Below are 23,588 nucleotides of genomic sequence, written 5' to 3'. Positions count from 1 at the left end.
TATATTAACTACATAGGGCAGACTCATCAGAGGACTTTTCATGCACAACCTGGGTGAAACAGAAATAGTGGTATCATATCTCTCAACCTCTTAGAGCAAGAAATCTGGACAAAGCCATAAATAATGGGGGCACAAAGCCCCCAAAATAGGGACACACTTAAATATTGATCTTACAAACTTAGAAAGTTGATAGAATGAAAGGTTTTGCATTAGCATGCATTTTCTGAAGGATATAAAGTCTGAAAATCAAATCTCTGCCATTATTTTCTGACTTTAGTCCTCAGTGATTTGTCAGAAAACTTAAATTTTATGAGAAACAGATGAAAAATAGGAGTAAAAAATCTGGACAGTCGACAGCATTGAGCAGTATCCATACTACAAGAAAAAACAGGAAATACAAGACCACTTAAATACCAGAAGCAAGACTAGTAAGACAAAAGTAAAGTGCTATATTTTACTGTCATTGATAGTGAGGCATTTAATCATTTAGTACATTGACCATACTACAGTAACAATTTAAGCCACTCTTTGCATTTTAAATTGTAGACAAGAAGGTGTATCAGATGAGATTCTTATTGCTGGAGATATGTTTTCTTTACTTTACAAAGGTTTGAAGAAAATTACTTGTCTTATTTACATATTAGATTAGATCAGATCATGTCTTAGTCAGCTGTGCCCATAAAAGGGGAGAAAATCAGAGAGCACACATTTCCCTGTGCATAATTTTCCTGTCCACCTGTAATTTCCACAGAGCTCAGCGAACCTTAACAAGTTGCATGTGCTTCAAAAAGTATTTCCACTGAAACCAGTGCCATCTATAGGTTCATATGATGATACTAGGCTATTGGCCCAGAGGCCCTTAGAAGTCTAGCCAAGAATTTTGCCCATGTTCCCACAAAGTCAGCGCCTGTTTCCCCTCTCCAGGTGGGACACAGGTGGGATCCCACAGGTGTATTTTCTGTTTCCCATCCAGTCATCCAGTTTCCTCTTAAAGAGGGCTATAAAGGTACTCTGCTTAACATGGAGAGGGAATCTATTCCACAGACAGGGAAGTCTCTGGGACACAAATCTATCCCGCCAAGTTCTATTAATGTCACAGACCATATTTAGGCCTTGCATGTGGGTTGCCTGAGTGGATTTTGACTTTATGGATATGCAGCAACTCCATCAAGGCTGGGTCTGAGATGGCCTTGTATACCAGGTCACCTCTGAGCATTCTGTATGAGACTGAGTGGAGGGTCAGGGCTTTTAGCCTATCTGTATAGGACAAGTGTTTGAGACACTGGATTTTCTTGGTTAGGAACCTCTGTGGTCTCTCTAGCTGCTGCATGTGCTTGGCAAGGTACATGCCTAAGGGGGCATTGTGCTTGGTAATGGGTCTGATAAGGGAGGAGTACAGAGATGTTATAACCTCCTTGTTCCTGGATGAAATACCCTTACTTATGAGGTGGGCCATTTAGAAGACCTTCCATACAACGGAGGCAACATGGTGGTCAAAAGTCATGTTGCTATCAACCTGGGTGCCCAAGTCCCTCACGACTACTTGCGTGCTTAGTACATTGTTATTAATGTGATAATTAGTGAGGATGACATTTTCCCCAAAGGGGATAATAATGCATTTCTTGGCATTAAGTTTGAGGCCATGCTCCTGGCACCAGTCATTAGTTTGCGTAAGGCCCTCTTGGAGGATGTTCACATCACTATCAGAATTTGAGACATCCCCCAGCTTGCAGTCATCTGCAAACTTGGTGAGCCACAGACCACTGGTTTTGGCTTGCACCTCAGAAAAGTACATGCCAAACAGTAGAGGCCCCAAGACCAATCCGTGGGGTACACCACTCATTACGGGTCTACTACTAGAGGTGGCTTCCCCTATTTTGACTGAGTGTGTCCTATCAGTGAGCCAGTTAGCTACCCATCTGGTAACATACGGGTTGATGCCTATCTGGGAGGGCTTATTTATTATGCAAGAGTGGGGAATAGTGTTGAAAGCTTTTTCTAGGTCAAGGTAGGCAGTGTGCACCATCTTCCCCTCGTCCATGGCTTTGATGACTATTTCGAAGAAGTTGACCAAGTTTAATAGGCATGATCTCCCTTTGACAAAACCAAACTGTATGGGGTCAAGCGTTTGAAGGTTGCCAATGTCTTTGTTTATAAGGTCCATGATAATGCATTCCATGGCCTTGCAGATCAGGCTAGTTAGGCTGATGGGCCTATAATTGCCTGGGTCAGTGGATGCTCCACCTTTGTGCAGAGGGATGACAATGGCCATCCTCCATTTGGCTGGGATGAAGCCAGTGCTCAGGCTTTGGTTGAATAGGGTGCCTAATGGAGCTGAGAACTTATGCCTGAGTTGATGTAGGATACAGCCAGGGATGTTGTCAGGTCCCATGGAGACTGTATTTTTTGCCTTTGAGAGGGCATTAAAGACCTGCTCCCTGGTGATGTGGGGGGGGGGGCAGGTGCTGAGGATGTCCTGTTTTATTGATGGGGGGGGGGACGGGGGGTGAAGTTTTCACTGAACCTGTCTGACAGCAGGTTGGTTATATCTATGGCGTTTGTGTATATGGTGTTCTTGACCACCAGGTCAGAGCAAATTTGGGTGCTACCTTTGAGATTGCCGACATATGTGAAGAAGGCCTTGTGATTGTCCTTAGTGGATGTGGCCAATTGGGACTCAAAGTTCGCCTTAAAGGATTTCACCAGTGATCTTATTTGCTTGTTCAGACAAAGGAGAGATTGCTTCCAACTCGGCACTTGCTCCTTCTTGGTCCTGGACAGCAATTTTTTTCCTTTTATTATGGAGTTTATTTATTGCTGCTGTCCACCAAACAGGTTTACACTTCCTTGAGGAAGATGACTTGGTCCTGTCAGGTACTGGTGAGTCCATACAGCTATGTAGGTGTTCATATAGTTTTTTGGTGTGGGCTTGGACATTAGTGCTAGTTCCAGCTGAAGGGATGCTGGCTGTGAAGCTGCTTATACATGCTCTCAGGAGATTGTAATGAGCTTTGGAAAAGTTTTTTTGTTTTACCCTGACGGGGGGGGGGGGGGTGTCAGGGGAGATGATGACTTTGAAAGTGATCACTTTATGGTTGGATCTTACCAAGGAGGATGACACTGTAGGGGTACTACAGTGGCTACTCATGGTGGTTAGTACCAGGTCCAGGATATTTTCACCTCTCATGGGAGTGTCAATCAGCTGATTGGGCTAGAATAGGTCTTCCACTGTATGGTTGGGTAGTTAAAGTCACCCAGGATCAGGGTAGAATCTTGATGGATTCAAGTAAGTCCAGATAGGTGGAGTGGGCGTCCTGAGTCATGGTTGGAGGTTTGTACTTCGCTATGATTTGAATAGGTATTTTGTCAACAGTTAACTGCACTTGGAGTGTCTCCTGTACGTCATACCATTTGACCAGCCTGGAGATGTTTATGTCTTTGATAAATATTGAAACTTCACCTCCTTTGGCTGTGTAGCCCACCGTTTGGGGTCTGAAAGTATGGTAGGATGAGTAACCTGGTAAAGCTGGGGTGCTTTCTGCAGCTTTGAACCAGGTTTCAGTGACTGCACAAATGTCAGCATCCTCCAGGGTGAGTAATGCTTGCAATGAGTGCAGATTCATGCTAAGACTCCTAGTGTTTAGCAGCATAACCTTTAAATTTTGTTTAGAAGAATTTTTCATGTTGGTAATTTTGTGCTCCAGGCAAAAATAAGTTTTCAAATTGAAATATTGCATTTGTTTTTCCACTGTTTAAGTGATTGCTGCTTGTATTTTTGAGCATTTAAAGTGCATTTTTGCTATCAATTGCCTTTTTACCTTTACTGTTTGGTACTTGAACTGTTTTGCCTTGTAATCTCATTGTAGAGGGGCAGTTTAGCTAGGGAATATGTTGTTTGTTGTTACATTGTATTTGAGAGTGCTTTTTTTGCTGTGCTTTTACATTAAGAGGACTAAGGTCATCCATCTTGTGGCAGAAGGTGTTTGCCTGGTTTATCTGAGCTGGGAAGCACTCCAGAGAGGCTCAAAATATAATCATTTAAGGGCAGTGCCCTGTGCAAACATAAGTACATGGGCAGTTAAGTTTACTTATAAAACTAGTACTAGAACTGTAACCTGTAATTTAGTGAAGCATTTCATGGAGTTAAGCTCAGAGTATCCAGCTTGCATGTCAGATAGTACTAATACCATATCACAGCAGTATCTAATACCATATCCTTGCACTATTCAACTGCATTCACTAACACCAGGGACCAGGAACCTTAATAACCCACTGTAACACATGGATATGCAATTTCTAAATGTCTCTGTAAAAAACAAAAACAACAACCAGCAAGCCAAACCAACCACAGGTCCTCAAAATACACATTTATTTGATAAAATGAAATCAGGGTTGAGCGCTTTCAGCTATTTACACAGACATCATCATAACCATGAAGGAAACTCTCTCACTTACTTTTAAAGTTTTCTTACTTCCTTCAAAAATGATTGAAACAGCATACCCAGAGAAAAACAAACTTTTACACCGGGAAATGTTTTGGCAACTTAGACTGGATACAGCCAATTCATGCGGTCTCAATGATAATATTTCAATCATTAGTGAACTGTGAAAAGAAGCCAGCATATTATGACTGCTGCTCTTGGTTTTATGTGGGGTTATTGTACTTTACTTTATTTTAGTTCAGTTTATATTCTCAATGCCAAACTAATATTTTTTTGCTAATTTTCTGCTAATTTTTTCCAGTTTTTTCTTAGCTTTAAGTTTTATATTGAAGGTGGGCACTTCACCAGTAAATCAATGATGTCATGAAATGACATTGTGATTGGCGATTTCTGGGGTTGTGTTGTTTCAATCATTTTAGAAGGAAGTGAGAAAACTTTAAAAGGAAGTCAGAGAGTTTTATTCATGGATCTGATGATGTCTGTGTAAATAGACAAAAGCGCTCAACTGCGATTTTACTTGATCAAATAAGCATGTATATTGATGACCTGTGGTTGGTTTGTCTTGCTGGTTGTTTATGGTTTTTGGATTTTATTTGTGGTTTTTGTTCCAACTAAATATCTCTGTAGCCATCTTAGTAGATATGGGTATCCTGCGAAAAGGTACTAATTGTCTTATGCTCCCTGATGTACATACACAATTTTCTTGGAGGCAAAAATCTTGCATGCAAACAAGGTTGTAAGAACACACACACACACACACATACACACACGCACATGCACACACACACACCATTTAATGCTGAGGCACTAAAAAGCAATTTCCTTAAACTTAAAGACTTGTAAGCCTGCAAATGGCAATGCCTATCCTTATCAAATTATAGTACACACAAAAAGAAGCACCAAACATTACATATAAGCCTACATCCAATAGACCCCTGAAAACAAAGCCCATAAAGTTAGCAAACAATTTACCCAGGACTGTTATCATAAGAGACTCCATTGTACGACACACACATGCCCCACTCACCAGACTGGAAAAGGAGATTACAGTCAGTTGCTTAACTGGAGCTAAGTTACACACGCACTCAAGACATTGCACCTCAGATCCCAGTATAATTCTGTCATAGTCAATATGTGTGTAAGTGACCTGAGATGTATCTCTCTGCACTGTATGATGAGAGACATTATGGACCTCTCTGAATATGTGCCTTAGTCTGGTATGTGCCTTGCATTGAGCAGCATTCTACCCTCACCAAAGATGATGCCAGAGTATCAACAAAACATGACTGAGTTTAACAATTGGCTTAGTTTCTGGTGTCAGTCCAGGGGGATTCAATATCTGTCATCCTGGGAGGACATAGTCGACAGACCATGTTGCTTTGCCAAAGATGGCCTGCACCTGTCCCCTCGGGTATCTGTTTTTTGGCTAAAACCTTATCCACCCCCTTAGAGCCTTTTTCAGGTATTTCCAAAGTGACAAACCTACCGGCATAGCAAATAAAACCCAAAGGAACCTAAAAGTGTTACTGTTCAGTGCTAAGACCCTTATCAAGAAACTCCACACCCTGCAAACTGTTCTCACTCTGGAGAATATAGACATCTGTGCCATTACTGAGACATGGTTTAAAGCCACAGAAAGTACTCTAACAGTGCAAGGCTACAGTGCCTTGCATACATTTAGGCTATGAGCCGCACAGACAGAGAGGAAAGGTGGAGGTGTCTTGATCTACATCAGCAACTAGTGTACCTCAAGGTTGGTTAAATGAGATGAAAACCTGGAGTACATGCATGTGCAAAATCACCCTAGATAGAGATCCTTCTTATATCTTAACAAGCTATAGGCCATCATCTATGATACAGGAATCCCACAACTCTTATCTAGACCTACTGGAGGCACACTCTTACTAATCTAACACTCGATTCATGGGAGACTTTAACTATATAGACTAGGAAACATACACTTCCTCAAACTTGCAGGCAGAATGTTTCCTGGACTTTACTAACACAAATGCCCTTAATCATTTAGTGCACACTCCAACCAGAAGCTCAAACACACTGGACCTAGTTCTCACCAATATGGGAGAGAGCTATCCCAGCCCCCCGTTCATGTCACATCCTCACTGGTGAGGTCAGATCACAAAGTTGTCTCTTTCTAAATAAAAATCAACTTGGAAAACCCAACAAAACCTGTTAAAATTAGGAACTATTCTAAAACAAGCCACACCCTATTAAGATGCTCTGCCTAACCCTTTTGTTTTATGGTAGCATATATTTTCAAACAATCTTTTTGTGTTCTAGCATTAAGAAGACTGGGGTATTCTATGTAGTGGCACTAGGTAGCCTGGTCTAGCTAAGTTTTGGAACATGGAAATGTACCTATAAAGCTAGTACTAGGACTGCAACCTGCAGTTTAGTGAAGTACTGCACAAATTTAAGCTCAGAACGGCTAGCTTACACATCAGATAGCACTAATACCATATCCTAGCACTATCTAATACAATATTCTAGCACTATTCAACTTTAGTCCTTAACCCTAGACACCACTGTAGGAGACCTCTGTAAAACTCAGTCCTCAAGCCCTAATAGCCTAACCTAATACAGGTCTGGACAACATAGATATGCAATTTCCAAATATCTCTGTATCCAGTTTGGTAGATACGGTCATCCTGAGACAATATAGCAATTGTCTCATGTTCACTGACAACCTTTTAATTCTTAAAGAACCCAACACTTTATGTAAGAGATGTAAATACGTAATTTCCTTGGAAGTAAAAATCTGGATTACAAAGTTGTCAAGAAAACACATACTACATCTACTACATACAGTGTCCTCACACACGGATCATCTTAAAATAAGGCACTAAAAGTCAATCTCCCCAAGCATCAAAGACCTCCTAAGCCTGAAAATAGCAATGCCTATCCTCTGCAATCTCTAAGGCATACACGAGAAGCAACACCAAATACTGCACGTAAGGCTACACCCAATGGACCCTCGAAAACAAAGTCCATAAGGCACGTGAACAACTTATCCAGGACTCTTGTCATAGGGGACTGCATTGTACAACATACAGATGCCCACACATGAGACTGGACAAGGAGAAGATTACGGTCAGTTACTTATCTGGAGCCAGGAGATGTTAAGTTACACACACTCTTAATCATTGTATGACAGGTACCAGTATGATTCTATCATAGCCCATGTGGGTGTAAAAGACTTGAAACATACCTCTCTGGATTACATAAGATGTGTCTCAGACCAGTATGTGCCTTGCATTCAGCAGCCGTCTATCTTCACCAAGTATGAACCAAAATAATTGACTTTAACAATATTTTCTGGTGTCATTCCAGAGGGATTCAGTATCTGTCAGCTTGGGAGGACATGGTCATCCGATCATATTGCTTTGCCAAAGTTGTCTTGCACCTCCCCCCCTGGGATTCTGGATTTTGGTGAACATGTTATCCACATGTCCCAGAGCCATTTTTAGGCAATGCCAAAGTGACAAACGTAGTGACACAGCAAATAAAACCCAAAGAAACTTCTCTTACTCTGGAGAATATAGACATCTGTTTTGTTACTGAGACGTGGTTTAAAGCCACAGAAAGTATGATAGCAGTGCAAGGCTACAGTGGCTTTCACACATTTAGACCATCAGCCTCCCATACAGAGACTAAAGGTGGAAGTGTCTCCATCTACATTAACAAGTTTAACTCAAAGTTGGCTAAACAGGATGACACCCTGGAGTTCATCCACATGCAAATCACCTTAAATGGAGTCTCTTACAATATTTTAGCAAGCTATGGGTCTCCATCTAGATCTCAAGAATCACACAACTCCTATCTAGACCTACTGGAGGCACTCTCCATCTAACCAACCACTTTATTCATGCGAGACTTTAACTACCACTCTGTAGACTGGGAAACGTACACCACCTACATCTTGCAGGAACAAAATTTCCGGGACTTTATTAACACAAATGTCCATGATCATTTATCCACACTTTAACCAAAGGTTCAAACATACTGGATCTTGTTGTTCCTGTTGTCATCAATATGGGATAGCACTGCACCCTGACCCCTCCCATGACACATCTTCTCTGGTGAGATCGAATTACAAAGCTGTCTCAACTGAAATAAAAATCAACTTTTAAACCCAGCAAAACCTGTTACTGTTAGAAACTATTCTAAAGCAAACTACATCCTATTCAGAGACAGTTTGTCTAAATTCAGTGCTCTGCCCAACCTAGAGTTCACAATAGCCTATGCAGAATTATTCACAGAAACACTGTACAGATATGTAAATGGCTGCATATAGACTGTTGTACCTACCAGAAGTAAGCCCAAAGCAAACCACATTGGCGGAATCCGAGAGTATGTAACAAAAGGTAAAAATCAGAAATAACAACTCTCATAATGACAGGAGCTCACTAATAAAACTAAACAAGAAACTAAGAGGACTAATTAAATCCAACATTGCCAAATATAAGGTCAAGATAGCTTATAAGGCTAAAGACAACCACAAGGCCTTCTACAACTATGTCGGAAACCTCAGCGGTAGCATGCAACAGTGTGCAGAAGTAGTAGTGAATGGTACCACCTTCACTGAGCAGAGTGACAGTGAATCTGCTGGCTGTCAAATTCACTCAAACTTTATCCCCCAATCCCTTTCCTACTACCCCCTGTAAAATCCCTACTAGCATAACCCCCTCAACTATCAGCAGGGAGCAGGTCATAGTGGCACTCACTAAGGCTAAAAACACATCCTCAATGGAGCCAGACAGTACTGCAGGTTGCTCACTGAATAGTCTGAAACATGGCCTGTTAGGACCACTTGAGTTACTTTTCAACTACAGCCTCAAAACAGGCTACATATCAAGCAAATGGAGGATGGCAATGGTTATCCACCTTCCAAGGATGGCTGATCAAGCAACCCCAGATACTACTGACCCATTAGTCTGACGAGTCTAATATGTGAAGCCATGAAATTAATTATCATGGAAATAATCCACAAAGACATTGGCACCTTATAGTCACTGGACCTATCCTAGTTTGGTTTTGTCAAAGGAAGGTCATATCTACTTAACCTGGTAGAGTTTGATAAGATAACCAAGGCAATGAATGAAGGGAAAATGGTGCATACTGCCTACCTAGACCTGGCTACAATGTTCGACACAATACCCTACTCAGGTATTGTGGGAAAACTCACCAAACTAGGCATAAATCCCTACACAACTCACTGGATTGCCATGTGGCTCACAGATAGGACCCAAGAAGTCATGATTGGTGAGACCATCTCTACCAAGAAGAAGGTCACCAGTGGAATACCACAAGGCTCCTTGCTAGGCCCACTCCTGTTTGGCATCTGCTTCTTGGAGGTCAAAGCTAATGCCAAGGGCATCTACCTCCCCAAGTTTGCAAACAACTGCAAATTGGGAGCTATCATAAATTCTTACCTTGACATTAACATCTTGCAAGATGGTCTAACACAGAGAAATGACTGGTACCAAAGCCACAGATAAAAGCTCAGTGCAAAGAAATGCATTGTAGTGCTTTTTGGAGAATCATCTACCCATAAATTACTCTATTGATAATATATCCCTAAGAGTTGACCTGGTAGAGATCTGAGAACATATGCAGAGAGTAATCTGGCCTTTGACCAACACGTAACCAAGGTAGTAAGAAAATCATTCTATGTTGCCCAACTTATAACTAAGGGTATGTCATCCAGGTCCAAGGAAGTTATAGTGCCACTTTACTCATCCCTTATCAGACCCATCATTGAGTACAATGCCCACTTTGCCGTGTACCTAACTATGCATATGGAATAGCTGGAACCCCCACAGAGGTTCCTCACTTACAGAATACAGGGTATTAAGTTACTGTACTATACAGATTTCTCTAGATCCCTGTCTCTATACTCAGTCTCCTATAGGTTGTTGAGCGGTGATCAGTATTTGGCATATAAAACATCTTTAGAGACAGTCCTTATTTCTGCCCATCTGCAGAATGAGTAGTACCAGAGACACTAGATCCAGGGATATGGACTTTGCTTGCAACAGAAAAAGAACATGTAGGAGAGATGGATATGTGACTCAAAGGATCCCCATGCACTGAAATAGGCTTCCCATCCATGTTTAGCAGAGTCTACTCCTAACAATTTCATCCCTGGGCTGACCCCATGACTCTTGCAGACAGTGGCGAACAGTAAACGCTCCCTAACCCGCATCGAATGGGTAATCATAAGTTTATCCTTGGACTGGTCCCCATGTCTCTTATAGACATAATCTGACAGTAACTATTCCCTAACATACCTCCCACATAACCTTTTAGCAATCTTCAAACAAATATAACCCTCCAAAATAAGACACCCATGTTACAAAGGGGCACAATTGAGTTGGGTTATATGGCTAAGCTGGTGGGCATTAGCCTAGTATATACCTATGAAACTATGAAGAAGTATAGGTAAGCCAAAATTATTATTTATTGCAACCTTGCTATCACATTTAGCTAAATTAAAGGCAGTCCCACTCCAATGGAGCTCAGGAAGTTTGCACTGTAACTTCCAAAGGGCGTAGCCTAAGCCATTTGACAGAATCAAATTATGTCCTCACATTTCAAACAAATGTTCATATCTCTGGAACCACAGGGGTTATGAAAGAAGTATAAATGACAAACTCTTCAGCACAAACTATTTTTATAGTGGTAGCATTCTGGAGGTTCTAGGTCTTAAACCAAATTTTATAAGTCACAGTAAACACTATTACAGCTGTAATATTTTGTAAACCACTTACAATATCTCAGCAACCACTCAAGTTACACACATACTGTCAGAAGTATTTTATTCATCTAGCTGAGGGCTTTCATATGAGGCTAAGGAGTTCTGTCTGTAGTACTTGGTTGTTTAGATATTTAGAAAAAATGCCAAAATTATATCTGTATAAATTAATATCATAAAAACAATTGTCTATTTACCTGTACAAGACAGCGGTCAAATATTAATGTAGTTGAATTTGCCATTGTGTAAGCTTTAAGATGAATGTTTTTAAAACCTTGTACATAGCATGGTTTTGGAATTACTGATGCAAATATGAACAAGCAATATTGACGTCTAGCGGTGTCAGTAGGAGTTAAGTGCAGATGCACCTGGAGGCGTCACTCGGATGTAATGAGTTAAAAAAAAAGTAAAATATTTCAGCATTTCAAGGGTTACATGCAATTTCTTGTGCCCCTAACCTCACTGTCCTGTGAAGAGTGCTAACTCTGAGAAGCCAGATCCCACTGGAAGAACAATGCATAAATGATGAGAGATTCAAAACACAGTTCACTAAATCAGTTTTACCAAATCTCCATGTTCTGGACATATTTTATTTTTATTTATTTATTTTATTTTACATTTGTTTACCGGGCTAGTCCAACTGGATATATTTCCATTTTCAGCAGAGGCCCGGGGAGAAAAGCTCCACATTTAGGTTAGTACAACAAGTAATTCAATAAAAAATAGCAGAAAAAAAATACAGCGATTAGTAAAAAATGTACATACAAAATTCAGGTGAAAACAAAAATTATAACAAAAAGTTTATGCTAGAGAGGACATATTCCTTCTATTTACAGTATAGGAGAAGGGGAGTTAAACTTTGTAGGATATTCAAAGAGAGAAATATAGATAATCAAAAGAAAAAAAATGTAACCAACTAGAATTATTAATTAAATGAAACAGAGACTAACAAAGGTATTAGGAGCTAGTTTTTCAGATGGGAGAGGGTCATAAGATTAGTCAGGATTGATGCATGGGCATAGCCAGAGAGTCTTTAGGTGTTGTTTGAGTTTTTGTTTAAAGAGGAAAGGTGATGTTATAGTACTTATAGTGGTAGGTAGTGAGTTCCAGTGCTTACCTATGGTGTTAGAAAAAAGTGAATCGCCCGCAATGTTGTTGGACTTAGTTAGCTTCACAAGAGGTTTATTAGAGGAGCGCAGTGAATTTAGATTAGAATAGGGAGATATGAGATCTGAAAGTATGGGGGTATTTTCAGGTTGGTAGAATAACCTGTGTATAAAGGTAAGTTGGGAGACTAGTAGGGTATTATTCAATTCTAACCAGTTTAGTTGTAATAGATTAAGACAGTGGTGAGTTCTAAATGGATTTCCAGTAGCAAATCTAGCAATGCTATTGTATGCATTTGCTAGTTTAGTAAGGTTTTTTTTCTTTAAGTTAGTGTAAATGGGGGAAGCATAAAGAAGAGTGGAAATAAGATGAGATTGAGCGAGTGTAACTTTAGCCTGTGGAGATAGAAAGTTTTTAATTCTAAATAAGGAGCCAAGTTTTCTATTTACAGTTTTGATAGTGTTATTAATGTGGTTTTCAAAAGTGAGGTTATTGTCTATTGTAATACCTAGGAGTTTAGTGGTAGAGTCAGGGACTATGTGTGTGCCATTATTAGAGGTAATAAAGAAGTCAGTGAGGGAGGACTTCCTATTAGGACTGAAAAGCAGGAGTTTGGTTTTGTTGGCATTTAAAAGTAGGCAACGTTTCAAGAACCAAGCCTCAACTATGGTAAATATGTTCTGTGTTAGGGTTTGTAGGTCAGAGGAGGTATTGGCAGAGCAGATGAGAGTTGAGTCGTCTGCATATTGAATGCATGCGGCTTGAGGTATGGCTACATGTAAGTCATTTATGAATAAAGAGAAAAGGAGGGTACCTAGGATGGAACCTTGTGGTACTCCAAGAGTGACTGGCAGAAGAGATGAGAGTGTGTTATCCCAGAGAACAGCCTGTTGCCTGTAACTAAGGTAGGAGGTAAACCATTGAACCGCATTGGTATCAAGTGAGAGAGATTCAAGGGTTTTAGGAGCAGATGGTGGTTTACCATGTCAAAGGCTTTTGACAGGTCTAAGAAGAGAGCAGATGTTAGGATACTATTATTGCGGTTTTTATTGATACACTCGGTAAATGATAAGAGAGCGGTGGTAGTACTATGATATGGCCTAAAGCCATGCTGGCATTTAGCTAGTAAATTGTATTGAGTTAAATGGTACATTAGCTGATGATGAATACATTTCTCCATTATTTTTGCAAGGGGAGATAGGAGAGCTATAGGTCTGTAGTTAGAATACTCTTTTGAGCTACCTCCTTTATGTAAAGGGATTATGTGGGAGACTTTCCAGATAGCAGGGATGGTTCCTTCTGTTATGGTTCTATTTATAAGGAGGGATATAGGATAAGCTATTGCCTCAGCTGCTTTTTGAAGGTATTCAGATGGTAACTGATCTGCTGATGGGGTACAGGGTTTGAGTTTTTGGATGAGTTTCAGGATGTAAGAAGTAGAGACAGGTTTTATTTGAAATATGGGGAGAGTTCCAGGTGGACTGGTGGGGGTGTGTGATTTGTCTATAGAAAGTTTGTTTGCTAATGACTTAATGGTATCTGTGAAAAAGGTGTTGAAGGCATTGGCAGTTTGGTCTGAGGTATACATTTCAGCCCCTGATGGTAAGGGTGTACTAGAGCGGCCTGGGTGTAGGAGAGAATTTACGGTTGACCAGAACCTCTTGGGGTTATTTTGGTGAGTTTGTTGTAGTTTACAGTAATAATTTTTTTTGTCCAAAAATACAGCTTTTTTAGTGCTATTTCTTAATTGTCTAAAGGTTTGATGGTCAGAAATAGTTTTAGTAGTTCTCCATTTAGCCCAAGATTTATTTCTAAGGAGTATTTTTTGTCTTGTCTCTTTGGATAGCCAGGGGGCAGGTTTTGATTTAACTCTGATGGATCGTATTGGAGCATGTTGGTCAAGGATAGCTAGGAATTTGTTGTTAAAGTAATTAGTAGCATCTTCAAGAGTTAGGGTTTTTAGAGGATTCCAGTTACAAGCTTTTAGTTCATTTTGGAATAATAATGGGTTAAAGTATTTGTTGCTGCGTGAGACTCTATAGGTAGGAGTATAATTAGTGTCATTTTTTTGTCTTATGATGTAAGTTAAGTAATGATCACTTAAGTCATCAGGCAAAGTTCCTACTTTGTAAGTTTGTTGTGGTTTGTTAACTAGGATCCAGTCTAAAATACTTTCTTTATTATTGGGTTTATTGATTCTTGTGGGATTATTAATTGTCTGAGTAAAGCCATGAAGATTAATATGGGATGAGGGGTTATTCGAGTTAACAGAAGACCAATCACAATTGAAGTCACCTAGAATGATAGTTTCTTGTGGGTAAGAAGAAGATATACAACTTAGGATAGTTTCAATTTTAGTGAAATTATTATCAGGAGGAAGGTAGATACAGATAATATACAATGATTTTTTATTGTTTAGTTGAAGTTTAGAAGTAAGGATCTCCACTTTATCATCATTTAAAGGGATGGCCGGTTGAGAAGAGATATTTAATACATTTTTAAATAGAAGCGCTACTCCCCCACCCTTACGTTTTAAGCGGTCCATTCTCAAAATACTATATCCTGGGGGAAGTATTTCATTGTCTTTAGTACCAGGTTTCAGCCAAGTTTCAGTAAGACAGAGAATATCAAAGGAGTGGGTATCTAGGAGGGTATGGAGATGGGCAATCTTATTATTGATGCTTCGGATATTCAGATGCCCGATCAGTAAGGCGTTAGAAGCAGTTGTTAGTGTAGGTGGGTTAAGGTGTAAAGTATTGTAGGATGTATCAGAGAAGTTATTTGATGGTCCTGGGTTAGGGTGGATGTCACCATCACATAGGATTGGTATTTGTAGTTTAAGTGATGGTTTACATGTAAAGTTGGTTAGATATTTGAGCTTCCTTATGTTAGGATTATTAAAGTTAATGTGTGTTTGTCTATGGAATTTGGGTAATAAGTAGTTGGGGGTACTTACAATGTTTGAGTGAGTGTAAGTATGACTAGGATTCTGAAAAGCTGTTTGTCTGTGGCAGGTAGTAAAGTGGAAATAGTTAGCCCTTTCATAAATCCCTACACAACTCACTGGATTGCCATGTGGCTCACAGATAGGACCCAAGAAGTCATGATTGGTGAGACCATCTCTACCAAGAAGAAGGTCACCAGTGGAATACCACAAGGCTCCTTGCTAGGCCCACTCCTGTTTGGCATCTGCTTCTTGGAGGTCAAAGCTAATGCCAAGGGCATCTACCTCCCCAAGTTTGCAAACAACTGCAAATTGGGAGCTATCATAAATTCTTACCTTGACATTAACATCTTGCAAGATGGTCTAACACAGAGAAATGACTGGTACCAAAGCCACAGATAAAAGCTCAGTGCAAAGAAATGCATTGTAGTGCTTTTTGGAGAATCATCTACCCACGCAAATTACTCTATTGATAATATATCCCTAAGAGTTGACCTGGTAGAGATCTGGGAACATATGCAGAGAGTAATCTGGCCTTTGACCAACACGTAACCAAGGTAGTAAGAAAATCATTCTATGTTGCCCAACTTATAACTAAGGGTATGTCATCCAGGTCCAAGGAAGTTATAGTGCCACTTTACTCATCCCTTATCAGACCCATCATTGAGTACAATGCCCACTTTGCCGTGTACCTAACTATGCATATGGAATAGCTGGAACCCCCACAGAGGTTCCTCACTTACAGAATACAGGGTATTAAGTTACTGTACTATACAGATTTCTCTAGATCCCTGTCTCTATACTCAGTCTCCTATAGGTTGTTGAGCGGTGATCAGTATTTGGCATATAAAACATCTTTAGAGACAGTCCTTATTTCTGCCCATCTGCAGAATGAGTAGTACCAGAGACACTAGATCCAGGGATATGGACTTTGCTTGCAACAGAAAAAAGAACATGTAGGAGAGATGGATATGTGACTCAAAGGATCCCCATGCACTGAAATAGGCTTCCCATCCATGTTTAGCAGAGTCTACTCCTAACAATTTCATCCCTGGGCTGACCCCATGACTCTGCAGACAGTGGCGAACAGTAAACGCTCCCTAACCCGCATCGAATGGGTAATCATAAGTTTATCCTTGGACTGGTCCCCATGTCTCTTATAGACATAATCTGACAGTAACTATTCCCTAACATACCTCCCACATAACCTTTAGCAATCTTCAAACAAATATAACCCTCCAAAATAAGACACCCATGTTACAAAGGGGCACAATTGAGTTGGGTTATATGGCTAAGCTGGTGGGCATTAGCCTAGTATATACCTATGAAACTATGAAGAAGTATAGGTAAGCCAAAATTATTATTTATTGCAACCTTGCTATCACATTTAGCTAAATTAAAGGCAGTCCCACTCCAATGGAGCTCAGGAAGTTTGCACTGTAACTTCCAAAGGGCGTAGCCTAAGCCATTTGACAGAATCAAATTATGTCCTCACATTTCAAACAAATGTTCATATCTCTGGAACCACAGGGGTTATGAAAGAAGTATAAATGACAAACTCTTCAGCACAAACTATTTTTATAGTGGTAGCATTCTGGAGGTTCTAGGTCTTAAACCAAATTTTATAAGTCACAGTAAACACTATTACAGCTGTAATATTTTGTAAACCACTTACAATATCTCAGCAACCACTCAAGTTACACACATACTGTCAGAAGTATTTTATTCATCTAGCTGAGGGCTTTCATATGAGGCTAAGGAGTTCTGTCTGTAGTACTTGGTTGTTTAGATATTTAGAAAAAATGCCAAAATTATATCTGTATAAATTAATATCATAAAAACAATTGTCTATTTACCTGTACAAGACAGCGGTCAAATATTAATGTAGTTGAATTTGCCATTGTGTAAGCTTTAAGATGAATGTTTTTAAAACCTTGTACATAGCATGGTTTTGGAATTACTGATGCAAATATGAACAAGCAATATTGACGTCTAGCGGTGTCAGTAGGAGTTAAGTGCAGATGCACCTGGAGGCGTCACTCGGATGTAATGAGTTAAAAAAAAAGTAAAATATTTCAGCATTTCAAGGGTTACATGCAATTTCTTGTGCCCCTAACCTCACTGTCCTGTGAAGAGTGCTAACTCTGAGAAGCCAGATCCCACTGGAAGAACAATGCATAAATGATGAGAGATTCAAAACACAGTTCACTAAATCAGTTTTACCAAATCTCCATGTTCTGGACATATCAACCTAGCAAATCCAAATTGAGACTACATTAAAGTAGTTCTACTTAATGCCAAAGGTTTTAACAAAAAGATGCCTAAACTCGAGGCCCTTTTACTTCTAGAACTTACTTCTTGGTAACACCAAGACATTGTTTCAATGCATGACAGTAGTCCATCACTAGCATCCATCACACCTTCAGACTTGCAGCCATCTGTGGTGGAATGCCAGTTTTTGTCAGCGAGACATCTCTTTAAGACATATTCCTTGTGACAGTAAATTTGTACTTAAAGAAAGTTGTCATTAATAAATTTAGCTAAAATTTAATAACTAACTGAAGATCTCCTTTTCTGTCCCCCAGTGATCATGATACCTGTCTATATATCCTAATTGTACTGTTAATCATACCAGATTTATCCTGGGAGATTTCAGTAACTCTATAATAATATCTTTGGTATACACTACAGATTTCAAGGCTGTTTTTTTTTAAACATGTTTACTGGGATTGCAGCTGTCCTGCAACAGGCTCTTTTGGAGGTGTTATTTACTGAGGGCAGAGCTAGCTAAAAGCATAGTTTTTCCTTGGTGCTTTTTGTCTGCGCTTCTGTACTTCGAATCTCCATGTTTGAACTGGGGAAGGTATCTGGTACCCTGCAAGGACAATGATACTATTAATTTTAAAGTTGCTTTTTGTTTTAAAAAGTGTTTATTGGGATTATAGCTTGCCTGATTCAGGCTCTGTATTAATAATATTAGTGTTTTTTTTAATGATGGCTGCTCTGAGCTTGGGAAGGAGTGGAGCTTCTGCATCACTTGGATAGTATCTAAATTTAGTTCCGAAACCACACTGGGGAGTCAAGACAGAACTCTGGTGCACATATTTCAGAGCATCCCCTGGAAAGAATTTAAAGCAGAAGTTCTTAAAGGAGATTAATGAACTTTTATAGCTGAAGTACACAATGTATGAAAACAGGAACATACTTTGAAAGAAAGAGAGCTGCTTTGGAAAGGATGAAAATATACACTTTGTTGTATACTTAATGGATTAAGGCTGCTGTCTAATAAGGGTAAGGGCTGAAATAAAACACTTTAAAGGATAATTAGGGTAAATAGATGGTGTTAAGTGAATTCTGCAATGTTAAAGTAATTGTTAAATGAGGAATGTTGTTTGATAGATGAAATAAGCAGCTGATGCGCTGTTATTAATGAAAGTGAAATGTATATTAAAATGTAGTTATATGTATTTATTTATTGTCTGTAGATATGGTAACATAAAGATATGTGACGGCAAGACTATGTAACAGTTACTAAGCTTGCAGTCCAAAGGACCATCAAGGAGCCTTGCCCAAATTCTCAGTTGACCCCTAACCACTGTCTAGTTAAGTGACTTGAGCAAGGCCATACCGTATGCAAGTGACAGCTGAGGGATCAGTAGTTCATAGCTTTAGCCCTCAACACCAGCTGCCAGAATCGTTTTACCTTGTAATATGCAATAATTATGGTATAGTCTCTTGTAGTTTATTTTTATGGACTGAATTTGTGCCAGTGTAAGATATACGGCTTAAATAACATATTAGACGAGGTGGATGAAGTTAAAGTGTGCTTTTCATTGCCAGAACACTTAATGGCAAAGGGGAAGCATGCGTTTAATTTGTTAATGCATTAAAATCAATTGCCAGTGTTACAGTGTGAGTGTCGACAGAAATATGTAAAAGGAGAAGATCTGTTAAAAATAGATGGGCCCAAATAGAAAGTACTTTAAAAGTTAAACAACGGACAATTAACGAATGGCAGTGTGACTTGCAGCTCATATAGTAAAATAAGTAAAGGCTGGCTAAGCATGCATATCAGTTTCAGGAGTAAGCTGGCTGGTCACTCCTTTCCTTAGTCATGGAGTAATCTTTGTAGCTGGGTCAGAATGCATTAACTCTGCTCTGTAGCATTCAAAATGCCTTTACCTTGAGTGTGGTGGGAGACAGAATAGTTTTGTATTGAGTTACGTATACCTTTGTATAATTTAATGGGCTTGGCAGAAGGGAGAGAGAGAGACAATATAAGGTTGGAAGTTATGCAGCAGAAAATGCTAGTTGACCAAAGATGGTAGCAATGCATGCAAGATGAAACTATAATTAATCAGAGAAATGACATATGAAATGGTTATTTTCTGAAATGGAAGAATAGGAATGGCAGGTGACAGTTAAACAAGATATTAGGAAATAAAGAATAAATAGGTGCTAGTTTATAATGTAGAGATAAGAATTCAAATACAAATTTATTTAGATAGGAAATGCAGAAAACACAATTTTATGAAAAGTAAATGGATTTCTATTTTCACTGAAGAGAGCAAGGGTTTTTATTTTATTAAAACCGATCTTAGTGAATTGGAGCAACAAAATTTATTTAAAATGTGAGGTGGTGGCTTATTCAATATATTCAGAAGCTGGAAATGAGATATGGTAATACTAATATAAAGAGTTGTAGCCTATTAGAGAGAAACTGATAGGTATGGGAAATATGTGTTATGTAAGGGCATATTACAATGTGAGTTAGAAAGTAAGAAAGGAGGCATTGTAACACTGATATAAAGATGTGTGGCCAATCAGATTAGGGAGACAGTAATTGATAGTTAAGAGAGATATGTGTTATATGAGGGTATATTACAATGATAGTGCTCATTATTAATGTATATAGCTCACTTGGAGGCAGGGACTGCAAACATCTGTAATATTGACATAGTGAGTGGCATTCCATATGGGGATTGTGCTGTGGGCTGGAGAATGGAACACTACATTTATAAGGAAATATAGATAAACTGGTCCTAAGGTGGCTAGGCTACCAGTGGTAAAGACAATTATGCCATATTATATGCAATTTATGGGAATAGTAGATGTGTATATAGAAATTATGAGGGCAAGAAGGGGATACACTTGCCATTTGTGCAGATTTTGGACTTTTTCACATATTGATAAGAATTTAATCAATAAGGTAATAGTTATGACTGTCATACTGACTGGATGTCCACTCTGCAGTGTTTCATTTCTGTATAATCTAGTACCCAAATTTTCTTCCAAATCCTTGTACATCTCTACATCTAAGAATTGCATCACAATCTTTGAAGTGTTTACCACAAATCTCAAATAATCTCATGCTATACCCCTGGCTAATCCACCCCCCCCCCCCCGCTCTGTTACAAGGACACCATTAGGGATCACCTGTTTTCCCCTGTATACTTCTTTACCCAATGACTGGTACTTTTAAGATTCCATGATATATACTCTATAGAACAAAAAAAAAATGTGATTTTTGTATTTCTCAAACTTTAACTTGTATATTGTACTATATGTATTTCCTCACCACAAGACTTTGTTAATGACTACTACATATATGATTATCTGTGTTTCTATCCTGCATGCTGATATGTATTCTTGTTTATGTACTTATATGTTTGCCTTTATTCACTCTCATGAACTTTATTGTTATATGGAGCTTTTCTCCCCAGGCCTCCGCTGAAAATGGACCTGTGTCCAGTCGGACTTTCCCGGTAAACAAATGTGAAATAAAATATAAAAAGTAAATAAAAAATAAGTAGTGCTATTGTTGATTATTTCTGTATATTTTCTATCAACAGTTGTTCATTACCCTTCCATAACATAATAGATTCCAAGGGATTCATTAACAAGTGTGTACACATCATGCTAAGCCTACTTGGTTTATTTGTGTTAGCATGAGCACCAGTGCTCATCGAATATGCAAACCACTAAGCAATCCTACACATTAAGCAGTGTCTTATTTATGCATGCAGCCATGGTGAGATTCAGAGAGGCTTGAGCACACAATATAAATGACTGATTGTAAATAAACTCAACCCCAGCAGGTGAGCATGCATGGAGAGCACAACACAAGACAAGGGTAACCTGAAGTACATAATTAAGAGGTAGGGGAGCTTAATAAGTAATGTGTAGTTATATACAAGTAGATTAATGTTCAAACACCATGAGTTAGACAATGCTGATAACTATATAAGTGATCCTGTCCACTTAGGGACACATCCACATAATAAAAAGGAAATGTTGACAAAAGAATGTAAGAGGGACATAGCTACAGTATAACAAAGTGAGTATATGTGATGCATGTAAAATGAAGTTAAATTGGTGAGGTGAGATAACAGTTGGCATGGTAAGTTGATAGATTAGGGGATATTGCATATACTGCAGGTAACTCACATCAGTTGTGTATCCAGAAAGTTATATGTTGTAACAAACATTATATGGTTGCCCCTGCCACTCACTTATGTAAATAATGTACTCAACTCTCACACTGTTGCCCTGTGCACTTCAGAAACAGATGTTTTATTTGTCAGTTGTGGGCACCTGTAGCCATAAATGGTGCCTCTACAGTTAAAATTGTCTTAGCAAAGCATGTGTTGTATAGAAATATACATTATACAATAGTTTAGAGAGTAAAAATGATGTACTGTTTCCATTACATTTTCTGAGACATGCTTAGAAAAATTTGTACTCACAGGAGTACATTAAGGAATCTTTGCTACACCTGTGGTGCAGATGTATGGATGTACTCTGCCACTATGATGTATACTGTGTGAGTAATGAAAGGAAATAGTTACATACACATGATTGATGTCAGAACATACATACAGGTTAAATAACTGTAACTCTTTCATTGCCTTGTATGTATGAAGGAAACACTAATGATTTGTAATGGCAATGTATACATCTATAACAATGAGGACATAACGGGAAGAATTCTGGACACCTGTGAAACCATTGCATTAATAGTATTAATTCCAGGAAAAAACAATTTGTGGCAGCAATCTGTATATTGATAATGGTAGAAGGTGTTACTGTTCATACAAGCTGAGTATGTATGTATGTATGTATGTATGCATGTACTGCAGTCCAGAAGGACATGATGACACATACAGAACTGTCACTTTGACCAGCATATTAACAGAATACTGTTCTGCTATCCATACTTACATTGTCTGACTACAGCAGATGTGAGATGTACATGTTGCAAAATGAGGGCTATGGTAATGTGACATATATTAACATGCATAAATCATGGCAAATGTATACTCAGTCCCTTGAGGACTGGGTTGGCTGTATAGGAATGTCAGTATACCACTATGGATACAACGTATGTATGTATATAACACAAATGGATAGGCAGCCCATGCAATTCTTAGGACTAACAAACTTACATATTAGCATTATTGTATAATGACATCAGCTATGATGTATCAACTGTCATGTTATAATTAATTGTGTGTGATGCATTTGTGGGAGTGTAATCAATCATATAATGATTATCCTTCCTGCTGCCACTAACAGACCATACATACTGTAATTCAAAAGTCTATCAAAGTATAGCGTCGTGTTGCACATCACATTTAGCCCTGATGTGAGCCTTTTTAAACACGTTAGTAATACCTGTATGACAATACAATAACATAAATCACAATCAGGTGAAACAATAATGTGTATTAATAATTGACATGTTGAAGATTTACATTTCACACACACCAACTGGACACTGTTCTGTAACAAATGTTGTTATCCCCCACACACTGATAATAAATCCATTGCATGAACATTGACAAAGCCAACCTTCCAAAGCCTAATTCTATTTCTTTTTGACAAAGAAGAACAAATGTCAAAAACTATCTTATAACATTGATAACTTAATGCTCTTTGTGGTAAACAGCACACATCTAGTATATCATTATATTGGTCATGCCCATAAGGAAGTACAGCAATGAATGTATTAATATCATCTAACTACCACAAGAAAGTATTGTAACACAGGTCCACTCACACTTTGTGACAGTTTTGCAGCACAGCACAAATCTAGAAATGATGTATAAGCCATTATTTCCTTTAAAGCCCTGTATTGTGAACAAGAGAATAACAGGTATGTGCAAATGTTTGCATTAAACCACACAATCTTCTTCTTCTTCTTCTTTCGGCTTTTCCCAGTTATGGGTCACCACAGCGGAGCACCTGTCCTCTCATGATTGGCAGTGGAGTTTTACAGTGTTGAGTTGCCAGCCCAGTGCCCAACCTTCCACAGAAGGCACAC

The 23,588-nt window shown here is 38.9% G+C and overlaps 1 protein-coding gene across 1 annotated transcript in view; it reads right to left on the bottom strand.

The window, feature by feature from the left end:
* The window catches only part of LOC122802743 (suppressor of tumorigenicity 14 protein homolog), a 910,319-nt gene that overhangs the window by 11,634 nt on the left and 875,097 nt on the right, over positions 1 to 23,588 (bottom strand). The gene's annotated exons all lie outside the window — the stretch shown is intronic.

The sequence above is a fragment of the Protopterus annectens genome, chromosome 5.part0, assembly GCF_019279795.1.
Source record: "Protopterus annectens isolate FY-2018-M chromosome 5.part0, PAN1.0, whole genome shotgun sequence".
NCBI lineage: Eukaryota > Metazoa > Chordata > Ceratodontiformes > Protopteridae > Protopterus > Protopterus annectens.
This window is presented reverse-complemented; position numbering and strand designations above follow the sequence as displayed.